General features: G+C 43.0%; 1 pseudogene; it reads right to left on the reverse strand.

The window, feature by feature from the left end:
• Positions 1-6,727: 6,727 nt before the first annotated feature.
• Positions 6,728-7,765, reverse strand: LOC137375068 (extracellular calcium-sensing receptor pseudogene; annotated as a pseudogene).
• Positions 7,766-13,189: the final 5,424 nt, after the last annotated feature.

Genomic DNA, 13,189 nt, shown 5'->3' on the forward strand with positions numbered 1-13,189 from the left:
TTAAACCCACGACATCTGGGCTTGGATTCCACACCTCATGATGACATTTCGGGATCATCGCGACGACACGATTAGTCCATTAAACTATATTTTCTAAGACTGAGGTTGAAGAGCAATGTTCACAAAATAGCCTTTACTATGAGACTGTGGTACTGGTATTAATTTAAAACGATTAATTATAGACTTTTGACAACAGAATTCACTGGATTTCATTTTTAAACTGTTTAACGTTACGTAGAAATGACTCATGGTTTAAGAATTAAAATATCCAAGTCTGGTCCTCCCTAAGAGAAACATGAATTTCGTTGGTAGTTGCAAAGCTCTTCTGTTTTTTCGCTGATGTAAGAAAACAATGGAATCCTTTACAGTTGTTTGAACTATCACACCGCAGAGAAAAAACTGGCTTATATCATCAGCCAAAAAAATGCAACACATAACAACAATACAATATTATAGACAAAGCTGGTGTGGCATAAAATGCCCAAGACGGAATTGAAAATTCGACATTCATTGGGCAGCAAAATGTAATGTGGCGCTTCTCATAAGGCTGGAGCTCAAGCTGAACGTCTAATTCAATGTCAAGCAATAAATGGATCAGTGCAATTTACAAACTTTTCTGTTTCATGTAGCCAATGGAATTCATACAAATTTATAGGGGTTCAATTCTCGCACGTAGATAATGCCCTTAGAATTTCTAAAACAAAGGACATTTAACAGTAGCATATCTAAAAAAATAGCTTGCAATAATCTCGTAGAGGCAGCAATAGCTCGAGTCTTTTCACTTTGCCATTGTTTTATCAAATTGCTCTGGAAAGTCAGAGATGCCCAAAGTTTGGTCAACATATGGCAGTTCCACGATCGACTGTGAAAATAGTAATAAGGAACGTAATATAGTATTATTAAAAACGGAGCATATGGGGAATATCTTTAGTACAACTTTCCGTTGATTATTGCTGCGCTTGCACATCTAAAATGCAATTCCATGTGCAATCAGGCTCAATAATATCATACCGCCTTACAAAACATAATACAACACATATATTTAAGAGAAATTGGTTAACGGCAAAATCCAACTAACATTTTGCATTTTACCGCTTTGGGTTGGGTTTGAAAGGAACGCTCCTGATCCTCTGCACTGGAGTGCAGGCTGAAAATTCCGCCCAGAACGATGTCTCCATCCTTGGATAAACTGAGTAAATCGAATTTCTCCCAATGTTTACAGGCTGGCTGATAGACTGCCCAGACAGTTATTAACATAGTTAATAGTACCCAAAGCCAAAGGCAATTCATAGTTTATCAGCGCAAGTAACTGCGATCGGTAATTACTACCAAATGCCTTTATGTACAGATGCATCTGATTATCTTCCGGTTGCCTTCAATTAAAATCGATTTAATGTAAAGAGAAATGTGACAAACCTCCACAAAATCCCCAGAGGAAGCATGTTACAGTCAAGTCCTGGCACATCCCAAACTCTAGAGGAAAAGGGAAGCATGAAGCAGGTTCTCACTGGGACCTTGTTCAAAGGGTAATTGAATGTATACTTGCAAAGCAAAAAAAAAAGCAGGGGGCTGCAGAACGTGGAGCTAATTGTAAAGGTATGGGACAACTGGATATTTCTTTCAAAATCCCGGCAGAGATACCATGGGCTGACTAATCTTCTGTTCTACATTATTCTATGATTTATGTAGGAAAAAGAGGGGAGCAGTTTATGGTCCGTTCCTTGGAATTCAGTAGTCAAAGGATTACATTGTTTCCAAAATAACAACAGTGACTGCACTTCATTGGCACTAGGTCAATTGCTCCTTCGGCGAGTCAGCGCAGGTGTGACGGGCGGAATAGCCTCCTGTGCTGTGACAATTCTGTGATTTCTGTGATTTGAAGCTGCGAAAGGCGTTATATAAATGCAAGTCCTTCTTTCATTTTAAGACATCCACGCAGGACTGCAGTGAAGAATGCCATTTGTATATCACGTTCCATTGAAATGTCGGGCTGGATGTGCTGCATCAGAGGTATGAGCACAAGATGGTACATTCATGACAATTACTGAGGAAATCAATGACACACCTCACCCGATAGCAATTGTTTTAGCGAGCTTCAAGTCGGGATGTAGCAAGTAGGGCAACATAATAGTTATAGCATTAATCAATCTCCTGCAAAGTGCTCGTCTTCACAAGTTGACATGAACACTGTACTATCAAGCCTAATCTGTAATTTAGAAAATTATTTTGGGAAAAATAAAAGACAACTTAGTGAGGTGCAGTTGTAAGTGGTTGTCGTGCAAATGCATTCCTTGGTCCTGCATATAAATGAGGAGATAGTAAAGAAATTAGAACGGATAAAAATAAAGAGGATGGGCTTAAAACGGTTCTCCCCACTCCTAAATTGCTAAGGGGAATAAATTTGGAGATAGCATTGGCCCAGGCCACATTCTTCCAACCCTCCTTCAATATGTGAGCTGTGGCAGAGGACTGGAGAATTGTAAATGTTTCACGCTGGTTTTTCTGTCCATACGTAAAATATCACCAGTTGTGGTGTCGACTAGCATGTAGAACTCACCCAGGTAGTGCAGACGTGGAGGCAAAGGACATCGGGAAGAAGGGAGAATAATTCTGAGTGAAGACATCATCGCTGGGATTTGTATTGGACTTTTAAAAAATAAAAGACAATGTAAGTGAACTAGGATCCCAACTATACACACACAGACAGAAACATCAGGAAATACCACTAATGTGGTGGCCTGGGCTGTTGCAACATCAAACTGCCTGTCAACAAACACACTCAGGGACAATGGCCTTTTGAAATATGTGTGAATGGTTTCCTTCTTGCCTTATCAAGATGCGGGTATCACAGCCATGGGTGGTATGCACCCAAGGCTCCCCTGCTGAGAGCAGGATATGACCACTTGCAGGTGGTCTTGCAGAGCCAGGGTGGGATTGATAAGGCACTAAAATCATCGGATGACCCAATTCACAGCATTGCCTTATATGTCGAGGGAACTGGTTCAGGAAGGGGTATAAAGCCGCAGCTCACAAGAACATTGTTGCTGCAGCCGGGAAGTGTGACTTGTCAGTCACAGGAAGTCATACAGAAGACATCACTCAGTGGACCTGGCCATCTGGGAGCGAGTTTCATGGTCGGCTAAGCAATTGGTGTTGGAAGTGTGTACTATTGCTTGGTGAATTAATAAAAGTGTTACAGATACAGTGGGAATAGTCTTCTTTTTCTTCTTCTTTGGCCTCCTTGTCTCGAGAGACAATGGGTAAGCGCCTGGAGGTGGTAAGTGGTTTGTGAGGCAGCGCCTGGAGTAGTTATAAAGGCCAATTCTAGAGTGACAGACTCTTCCACAGGCGCTGCAGATAAAATTGGTTGTCGGGGCTGTTACACAGTTGGCTCTCTCCTTGCGCTTCAGTCTCTTTTCCTGCCAACTGCTAAGTTTCTTCGATTCGCCACACTTTAGCCCCACCTTTATGGCTGTCTGCCAGCTCTGGCGATCACTGACAACTGACTCCCATGACTTGTGATCAATTTCACAGGACTTCATGTCGCATTTGGAGACGTCTTTAAAGCGGAGGCATGGACGGCCGGTAGGTCTGATACCAGTGACGAGCTCGCTGTTCAATGTATCCTTGGGGATCCTGCCATCTTCCATGCAGCTCACATGCCCAAGCCATCTCAAGCGCCATTGGCTCAGTACGGTGTATATGCTGGGGATGTTGGCAGCCTCGAGGACTTCTGTATTGGGGATATGGTCATGCCACCTGATGCCAAGGATTCTCCAGAGGCAGCGAAGATGGAATGAATTGAGCTGTCGCTGTTGGCTGGCATACAGTGTCCAAGCCTCACTGCGGTAGAGCGAGGTACTGAGGATACAGGCTTGATACACTCGGACTTTTGTGTTCCGTGTCAGTGCTCCATTTTCCCACATGCCCTTGGTCAGTCTGGACATAGCAGTGGAAGCCTTTCCCACGCGCTTGTTGATTTCTGCATCGAGAGACAGCTTACTGGTGATAGTTGAGCCTAGGTAGGTGAACTCTTGAACCACTTCCAGAGCGTGGGCGCCCATATTGATGGATGGAGCATTTCTGACGTCCTGTCCCATGATGTTCATTTTCTTGAAGCTGATGGTTAGGCCAAATTTGTTGCAGGCAACCGTAATCCTGTCGATGAGTCTCTGCAGACACTCTTCAGTGTGGGATGTTAATGCAGAATCATCAGCAAAGAGGAGTTCCCTGATGAGGACTTTCCGTACTTTGGTCTTCGCTCTTAGACGGGCAAGGTTGACCAACCTGCCATCTGATCTTGTGTGGAGAAAAATTCTTTCTTCTGAAGACTTGAACGCATGTGAGAGCAGCAGGGAGAAGAAGATTCCTTTGTATCCAAAGTCTATTTCATGCCATTGATACCCAGTACGGGGTCAGGAACTTAGAGGGAAGTGAGACCCCCTTTTTAAAAGTCTTACACCTCCATGGGGAGAGGGGGAGGGGTAAAAAGTGCAATGCGCAGAAAGCCACCCCAACCCGCAGCACACGCTGCCACTTTTACCGTGGTGAAAATGGACTGTCCAAGCGTCTCGTTGTGGAGAGGTGGACACTTAATTAACATGCTTCAATCAAACTCCCACAGTGGATGCTGAGTTGAAATTTACTGCTGTTCCACAGGTCTCCCAGGGATCGGGAAACTAGGAACTGAATTGGAGGCAGAAGCAGCGACTCCATCGCCAGATTCCCCATCCCAGCCTCGATTGCCACCTCAGCCCCACCCCTGGCAAAAAAAAAAATCTGAAATCTGACCTCAACACACCTCCAAGCCACCATCTTCCAGTTTAATTTAAAGTGGGTGGAGAGTGATGTGGGAGTGGGGTGGGGGCGGTTGGTGGTGGTGTTGGTGGCAACCAATCCGCTCGTGGGAGGCGGAATTGTAACTGGAATATTATAATGAAGTTGCGTTCCTGAGATTTTATCTGTTTTCCAGGTCCAACCCTGGCTGGCAGTTATCCCCCTAGCCCCGGGAAACCTGGAAGCTACTCAGAGAGGTGGGAATGCTTCGTGGACGAGGTAAGTGCTTTTCCAACACTGCTTATGAACCATTTGTAGCAAGAGTGCTCTCTGCACAACCACCACTGACACCCCAGCACCCTGCCCGCCCGCACTTCCCAGCCCCCAAGCTAAGCTGCTTCTTCTCAGCGTCGAGCACAAATCCCTCCTCCCACCCCACCACTGGACCTGCCCCAAAGACTGCCAACTTCTCCTCCAGAATCAGTGACTACCCCCTGCAGGATCGTGATCCCCAAATAGGTTTACCAACCTCTCTCCTTCCAGGATCACTGACTCCCCGTTCACCGCCAGAATCAGACCCCATCCCTTTCCAGATCGATTGCCCAATGTTGGACAACCTAATTCCCAGAATTAGGACCCTTTCCAGGCCCGCACTGTCACTCGCCCAGCAGCAGGCTCCCTACCTGCTCCTGGGCTGAGGCCTCCTCCAGCCTGTACCCACATAATGGAGAGCCAAACTTCTTCATCAGGCTGGCAAATTACCTTTACATTCTGAAATATTTCCGCCGACTCTCACTTCTTTTATTTTCAGTACCAACCTTTCTCAAGGAACTGAGTCAAAGGCAGTACTGAAATTCAGGGACATCACATATACTGCCTGACCCCCATTCAGCTCCTTCGTCACACCCTCAAAAAATACAATAAGTTAGATGGGCAAGACCTCCCCTTCAGGCACACCCATTTTATGATTTTATGATTTTATTTCTGATCAAAGATCCCACGATCTTATGGGTTTCTCGAACTTTACCCACAATGAACATCCAATCCTTGGTTTCCAAAGCCACATGTGTTAACTTTATAAAATGTCACATCGCAGGCTCTTGAACATGTTGTGCCTGATGTGCATGAATGACATGAAATGAGTTTGAACTTTAATTTGCAGACCCTGTGATTCTAATGTACGTAGATTACTGTGGCTGCAGTCTATGACAGTGTGGGATAAAGAACAAACATTTTCGGAAATTATTTGGTAAATTAAATGTTCAATATATCAAATCTACACGAAAGCAGTGAATTATAGCATCTGAACAATGGGATTTACACAAACATTTAATGAATGCACTTTACAGAGATGTTCATATTAAGAAGAAAATCAGCAAATTATTCCTGTACTCCCTTTGGTGATGACGATCCAATGAATTCTAAAACAGACAGACAATTCAATTCGCCATATTGCTGCCGAAGTGAAGTAGAAAATTACACCTCTCCCTCACTGTGAAGCTAGCATAATGATAGCACATTGACGGCGATGTTTTCAACGAAACTAATGTGAATAAACCACCTTGCAAATCTCAGTGTAAGTTTCAGAATAGAATGATATGCATTATAAAACAAGTGACCAGTTGAAAATCCTCGCATTGATGAAATAAAACAACATTCAAGGAGTGGGATGGGAACTAATTGTGACTTTGGTCAGTTGTGTAAAATTTCGATGAAATGGAAAAGGACAAAGATGTGTAACTGGCTGAATCAATTTGGTCCATTTTGCTCTATGAGCCCTAACCACATAATTCCCCTTACTGCGGGCCATTTTGACGTTGTGCGGCAATGTAAAACGGGTGATAGCGAATCGGCATTCCGTTTTACATCTTTGCCCATTTTATTTCCATTGGCTGTCTTTATGATCAATTAATTTCCTATTAAAATGTCATCGCCTCATTTAGGAAAGTTGTCACAACGTTTTGGAAGCCCCTGCGCCCATCATGTGCTTCTTTGTATTCCACTCCTTTTTCAGTAGGATGACAGAACATTTTGGAGCAAAAATGCAAACAAGTAGACCAAAGCTGGAGGCCAAAATAGCAAATACTTCTGCGGCCACAGCGTATTTCCCTGGAGAGTTTATATAAGCTGGAATGAAGGTTATCCAAACTGCGCAAAAGATAAGCATACTGAACGTTATGTGTTTAGCTTCATTGAAGTTATCTGGAAGTTGGCGAGCAAGGAAAGCAACGACAAAACAAATACAAGACAGAATTCCAATATAACCGAGTACACTATAAAAAGCTACAGAAGATCCTACATTGCATTCAAACACAATTATCTCATTAAAATAAGTAGTATTTTTCAAAGGGTAAGGTGGACATATCATTAACCAGACCGTGCATATTGCACATTGTACCAGTGTAAGGATATAAACAGTCAGCCGTTGTTGTGTCGGCCCAAACCACTTCATCCTATTATTGCTCGGAAAGGTTGCTTTGAATGCCATCACCACAACAATTGTTTTGCTCAACATACAGGATATGCAAAGAACAAATATAACACCAAACGCTGTGTGACATAGCATACACGACCAGACTGAAGGTTCACCGATGAATGTAGTTGAACACAGAAAACAAAGTGTCAATGCAAAAAGAAGAAAGATTAACTCAGAGTTGTTAGCTTTCACAATTGGTGTGTGCCTGTAAAAATAGAATATTGCGAATGCACTCATGGTGGTGCAGGCTCCAAGCAATGCCAGTGTCACCAGAATGATTCCCATGATCTCCGAAAAGGAAAGAAACTCAATTTCCTTCCGGATGCATTGGTCGCGCCGTTCAATAGACTTGAATTCCAATGGACATTTTATGCAATAGACGGAATCTGAAATGGAACACAAAACTTGATCATTATCCAGTCTAGCAGCTATGTCCTTTAGGGCTCGGTCAGTAGTGGTGTTACCGAGCCACTCTTGGTGATGGACATTGAAATCTCCCCACTCAGAGTACATTCCATGCCCTTTCTACCCTTAGTGCTTATTCCAATTGGAGAAGCACTGATTCATTCGTCAAGCGGCAGGGTGGGAGGGGGGCGGTGGTGGCAGTAGGTGGTAACCAGCAGGACGGTTCCTTGCCCATATTTGACCTGATGCCATGATACTCCATGGGGTCCACAGTCAATGTTGAGGACTCCCAAGGCAATTCCCTCCCAACTGTATACCACTGTGCCGCCACCTCTGGTGGGTCTGTCCTACCAGTGGGCCAGGGCATACCCATGGACGGTGATGGTGGTATCAAGGACATTCTCTGTAAGGTGTGATTCCGTGACTATGCCTATGTCAGACTGTTGCTTGACTCGTCTGTGAGACAGCTCTCCCAATTTTAGCACAAGCCTCCAGATGTTAGTAAGGAGGACGTTGCAGGGTCGACAGGGCGGGGTTTGTCATTTCCAGTGTCTGAGTCGATGCCAGATGGTCTATCTGGTTTTGTTCCTGTTCTTGCACTTCGTATTGGTTTTGTTCAACTTAGTGGCTTGCTCGACCATTTCAGAGGATCTTTAAGGGTCAACTACATTGCTGTGGGTCTGGAGTCACATGTAGGCCAGACCAGGTAAGGACGGCAGATTTCCTTCCCTAAAGGATATTAGTGAACCAGATGGGTAACAAGGGTCGTTGTAAAATTGGCATACATTACATCATTGCAAACTGTGCACCTGCTACAAAGGAATAAATTGATGACTTGTGAATGACACTGGGGATTGGTTTTTGCGCAGGGATGACAGTGGCATTATTGTTTATTGTGTTCACATGTATGTCATTATTTTTGTTGTGCCCCAAACCTCTGGCAGCTACCATATTTGTATGGGTGGAGCATAACTCATGAACTTGGTGTTCAATTTATATCGATGCCAATATTGACATGATGGCCAGCCATTGTCAGAAGGCTTGATGTTCAAAAATCTCTTTTGTTTCCTCCATAGAAAATGCACGATCTTTTCAATTGTGTTGTCTTCTCTGAGCGTAAATCCGCTTAGATGGGGAGGAAGGTTTAGATGGCACCTATCACCATCGTGTGACATGTATTAACTAGAAGTATACACTTGCTTATTTTGGGATTTATGTGGACACTTTGTGGAGAATCGGATTACAGTGTAGATACAGTCCCTCATATTTTTGTTTGTCTCCAAAAATCCATCCAGTCGATCAAATGTGCCACATGATATCCAGAAATTATTGAAGCATCCCAGTTAATCAGAGTCACACATTGCATTTTCTGCTTTTAATTTCCCATTCTTTCTGTTGATGCATATTGCCAATTTACTGTTTGTGCTATTCAATATAACTTTTCCCTTGCTTACAAGTTTTTAAATTCCCCTTTGCAATTTGATATTATTTTATTTTTAGTGTTAAAAAAATTCAAATATTCCTATTTTTTCTCTCGATTTTCCCTGATGTGTATACAGCTGTGAGAGAAGTAGACACTGAAATAGACTTTAGGCTATAATTTAAAAAGTACAAATGACTAACTGAAATCAAATAGTTGTAAGAGGTGCATTCAGTTATCAATCAGTAGCTGTGATACAGCTCACCAAACTAGTTCCATTTTTCTGCAGACATGCTTAAGACGAGAGGCACCTGTGCAAGTCAAAGTGCAAGTGCAATCCCAAGTACAAAAAAAAGTTATAGTCACAAATAAATAAATTTGATATATGCACATTAAGCACTTGTAAAAAGAATATCATGCAGAATAATTATCAGCGAATCTAAGGGTTAGAGATTGATTTTTCACAAAGATCTTCTTATGAAGTGTATGTCAGTTTGTATAACGTCAAAGATGCAGCAGCAAAGATGCTGAAACACTGGTGCGCACAAGTCAAATAAGGTAACGGATGATATGGATACAAAACTTATGGAATGCTTGTCATTTATATATTGTATTCATATAATTTCCATAGAAGCCAATGTGAAACTTTATTAGTATCAAACATAAGTTTAATATTGAAATAATTTGCATAAGAACACAGGAAAAGGCCATTCAACCCCTCGAACCTCTTCCGTCATTCAATTAGATGACTGCTGATCAGTATCTTAAATCTATCTACTCGGCTTGTTTGCATGACCTAACAGAACCTATCAGTTCTGAGAATTTCAATTGACATAATCTCAACTCTTTTTCGATGAGAGAGTTCCAGTTTTCTACTAATCTTCGTGTGGAGAAATGCTTCCTGACTTCACCATTGATCGGACGAGATCTAATTTCAAGTTATACCCCGTTCTGGATTCCCTTACGGGAGGAAATATTTTATCTCATCTACCCTATCAACTTTTTAATCATCATAAACATCTCAATTCGATCACTCCTTAATCTTCTAGACTAATTGGAATACAAACTTTGTCTATGAAATCTGTCTGCACAATTTAACCATTTTTTTGGCCATCATCACAACCAATGCTTTGCCCAAAACACAAGAAATACAGAGAACAAAAATAATACCAAATGCGGTGTGACGAAGCTTCAATGACCAGTGTGAAGGTTTCCCAAATGAACGTCATTGAGCAGGGTAATCACAGTGCTAAAGCAAAAAGAAGCAGAAAGTTTAATTCAGAGTTGTTAGCTTTAACAATGGGAGCATTTACGTAACTTTAGAAAATTATGGCTACAATTACTGTGAAGATTTAGATTAGATTAGAGATACAGCACTGAAACAGGCCCTTCGGCCTACCGAGTCTGTGCCGAACATCAACCACCCATTTATACTAATCCTACACTAATCCCATATTCCTACCAAACATCCCCACCTGTCCCTATATTTCCCTACCACCTACCTATACTAGTGACAATTTATAATGGCCAATTTACCTATCAACCTGCAAGTCTTTTGGCTTGTGGGAGGAAACCGGAGCACCCGGAGAAAACCCACGCAGACACAGGGAGAACTTGCAAACTCCACACAGGCAGTACCCGGAATCGAACCCGGGTCCCTGGAGCTGTGAGGCTGCGGTGCTAACCACTGCGCTACTGTGCCGCCCAAGCTGGTTCCAAATAATGCCAGCGTCACTAAAACAATCCCCATGATCTCCTCAAAGGTTACAAATTCGGTTATCTTCAGTATGCATTGGCAGTTTATTGTCCCTTCTTTGGGATTCAGTAGTAAAAGGATTAAATTGTTTCCAAAGTAACAAAAATAACTGCACTTCATTGGCACGAGGTGAATTGTTCCTTCGGAGAGTCAGCGCAGGCGCGACGGGCAGAATGGCCTCCTGTGCTGTGACAATTCTGTGATTTTTGGGAGGACTTGAGGTCGTAAAAGGCGTTATATGAATGCAAGTCCTTCGTTCATTTTAAGACATTCACGAATGACTGCATTGAACAATTCCATTTTGTATATCACATGCTGTTGAAATGTCGGGTTGGATGTGCTGCATCAAAAGAATGAGCTCAAGATGGTACATTCATGACAATTACTGAGGAAATCAATGACACACCTCACCCGATAGCAATTGTTTCAGCGAGCTTCAAGTCAGGATGTAGGGCAACATAATAATAAGAGCATTAATCAATCTCCTGCAAAGTGCTCGTCTTCACAAGTTGACATGAACACTGTACTATCAAGCCCAATCTGTAATTTAGAAAATTATTTTGGGAAAAACAAAGGACAACTTAGTGAGGAGCAGTTGTAAGTGGTTGTCGTACAAATACTTTCCTTGGTACTGCAGATAATTGAGGAGATAGTAGAGAAATTAGAAAGAATAAAAATAAAGACGATGGACTTAAGAAGGTACTCCGCGCTCCAAAATTGCTAAGGGGAATTAAATTTGGTCATAACATCGGCCCTGGCCACATTCTTCCAATCCTCCTTCGATATGGGAGCTGTGTCGGAGGACTGGAGGATTGTAAATGTTACATGCAGTATTTCTGTTCATACGTAAAATATAACCACTTGTGGTGTGGACCAACATGTGGAACTCACCCAGGTAGTGCAGACTTGGAGGCAAAGGACATCGGAAAGAAGGGAGAATAATTCTGAGTTTCTGAGTGAAGACATCATCGCTGGGATTTGTATTGGACTTTTTAATAATAAAAGACAATGCAAGAGATCTCGGACCCCACATATACACACGCAGACAGTCAAATCAGGAAATACCACTGATGTGGTGGCCTGGGCTGTTTCAACACCAAACATCCTGTCGACAACCACACTCAGGGATAATGGCCTTTTAGAGTCATGGAGCCGGACAGAACAGAAAAAGGCCCTTCGGCCCACTGCGTTCATGCCAACCATGCGTATCCATACTAATCCCACCTGCCTGCATTAATTTCATATCCTTCTATGCCTTTCTCATTCAAGTACCCATCCAGATGCCTCTTAAATATTGCTACTGTTCCTGCCTCCACCACCTCCTCAGGCAGCTCACTCCAGATACCCACTATTCTTTGTGTGAAAAATTTACCCCTTTCATCTCCTTTAAACCTCTTCCCTCTCACCTTAAATCTATGCCCTCTAGTTTTATTCACCCCTACCATGGGAAACAGACTCTGGCTATCTAACCTATCTATGCCTCTCTTAATTTTATATACCTCCGTCATGTCCCCTCTCAGCCTCCTTTGCTCCAGGGAAAACAGACCCAGCCTATCCAATCTCTCTTTCTAACTAATCTTTTCTGCACCCTATCTAGGTTAATCACATCTTTTCTGTAGTGCGGCGACCAGAACTGCACACAGTCCTCCAAATGCGGCCGAAACAACATCATGTACAACTGTAACATGACGTCTCAACTATTGTACGCAATGCCTCGGCCGATGAAGGCAAGCATGCCATATGCCATCTTCACCACCCTGTCTACCTGTGTTGCCACTTTCAGGGAACTATGTACTTGCACCCCAAGATCCCTCTGCTCAACAACACTCCCTAGGGCCTTGCCATTCAAAATATATGTCCTGCCCTGGTTTAACTTCCCAAAATGCATCAATTTGCACTTGTCTGCATTCAATTCCATTTGCCAATCCCTTGCCCACTTTCGCAGATGATCTATATCCTGTTGTAACCTTAGACAACCTTCATCACTGTCCACTATACCACCAATTTTGGTGTCATCTGCAAACTTACTAATCATGCCCCCTACATTGACATCCAAGTCATGAATATATATGAGAAACAACAGAGGGCCCAGCAGCGATCCCTGTGACACACCACTGGTCACCGGCCTCCAATCTGAAAAACAACCCTCCACTACCACCCTCTGCCTCCTATCACCAAGCCAATTGTGTATCCAATTTGCTAGCTCACCCTGAATCCCATGTGATCGAAGGTTCTGGACCAGCCTACCAGGCGGGACCTTGTCAAAGGCCTTGCTAAAGTCCAAGTAGACAACGCCCAACGCCCTGCCCTGATCAATCCTCTTGGTCACCTCCTCAAAAAACTCAATCAGATTCGT

Source organism: Heterodontus francisci, chromosome 11 (assembly GCF_036365525.1).
Source record: "Heterodontus francisci isolate sHetFra1 chromosome 11, sHetFra1.hap1, whole genome shotgun sequence".
Classification (NCBI taxonomy): Eukaryota; Metazoa; Chordata; class Chondrichthyes; order Heterodontiformes; family Heterodontidae; genus Heterodontus; species Heterodontus francisci.